General features: G+C 39.9%; 1 pseudogene; it reads right to left on the minus strand.

The window, feature by feature from the left end:
- Window positions 1–529: 529 nt before the first annotated feature.
- Window positions 530–958, minus strand: LOC102820426 (annotated as a pseudogene).
- Between the last annotated feature and the right edge of the window lie 512 nt (window positions 959–1,470).

Raw genomic sequence — 1,470 nt, forward strand, 5'->3', positions numbered from 1 at the left:
GTTGTTGTTGTTAAGTGCCGTTGAGTCGGTTCTGACCCATAGCGACCCTGTACAGGGTTTCCGAGGGTATAAATCTGTACGGGAGTAGAAAGCCTCATCGTTCTCCCGCCGAACTGCTGGTAGTTTCAAACCGCTGACCTTAAGTTTCACAGCCCGATTCGTAACCACTACGCTACCAGAGCTCCGTTGGAGAACTATAGTGGGAAAAAAAAAGTCATAAATAAAAGCACAAAGGGGAAACACAGGGAACACGCTATATATAATGTGCCATCCATCTCACCATTAGGTCTTGCTACAACAATTAGTAGAGTGTCTTTCAGACGCCAGTGTCTTTTTATTAGAATATCGTAAATTTTTAATCCTTTCTTTACAGGTTGCATAGACCACTTTTGATTAAGAAAATTGTAGAAAGTTAGTAGCGGCCACAAGTGGACACGTCATTTCTCCACAGAGTCCTGCTTTTTGAAGGGATCTGAATGCACTCCTGGAGTCTCTGTTCACACTTGCTGGAGTCATTCATGACAGATTTTTAGTCCACAGGTTGTTTTTCCCGGTATTTCTTTGTAAACTCTTCAGTGTTTTTACAGAATTTTTTATGGTCCTTACAGTATTCTTCAGCTAGGTCAGCCTGAGTGGGTGTTCGGTCTGGAGGTCATCAATTTTGGTTGATGGCTTCCAATTTTCAGCTCTAATTACCAGCAGACAAACCTGATCCTTTTCATCAATTTTTGGGTGATAGACCTTTGTTTTAAATGTGGTCTTCAGTGGTTTGAAAGGCACTCTGCTGGAAATTTTATTTCGATTCTGAAGGCCCCATATCATACGGAGGATTGTCAGGAACAATAAGCCCTTGCCAAGTCAATAAATTAGTTTCATCAACCTGGATGTTATGGAAGTTTTTCATCCCACATTTTTGGATTTCTTCAAGCTCCTTCATCAGCCTCCCAATGGCCACCATCTTGGATCTGGTGCTGCTGCTGTCTTCTACCACTGTCTTTAAAAGAGATACTACTAACATAATCTTAAGACTGAAATAAAAGACTTGAAAAGGAAATTTCAAAGGCAATTCAAGAAGACAAATTAAAGTGTTACAGTGAGGTGTACAAAGATCTAGTGTTAGAAATTTAAAAGGGAAGAACAAACTCTATATTTCTCAAGTGGAAAGAACTGAAGAACAAATTCAAACTTTGACTTGCAATATTGAAGGAATCTATGGGACAAAATCCTCTCCACTGGACCAATAAACAGCATTCTTATCAATGGAGAAGAGATTTAAGTTGTTAAGGACTTAATTCTTCTTGGATGAACTATCAGCACTCACGGAAGCAGTGGTCAAGAGATCAGACGATGTATTGCATTGGGCAAATATGCTACACAGGAACTTTTTAAAAATACTTAAGAGCAGAGATGTAAGCTTGAGGACTAAGGTGCGCCTGACCCAAGCCATGGTATTTTCAATAACCTCATATG

Source organism: Chrysochloris asiatica, unplaced genomic scaffold (genome assembly GCF_000296735.1).
Source record: "Chrysochloris asiatica unplaced genomic scaffold, ChrAsi1.0 scaffold00126, whole genome shotgun sequence".
NCBI lineage: Eukaryota > Metazoa > Chordata > Mammalia > Afrosoricida > Chrysochloridae > Chrysochloris > Chrysochloris asiatica.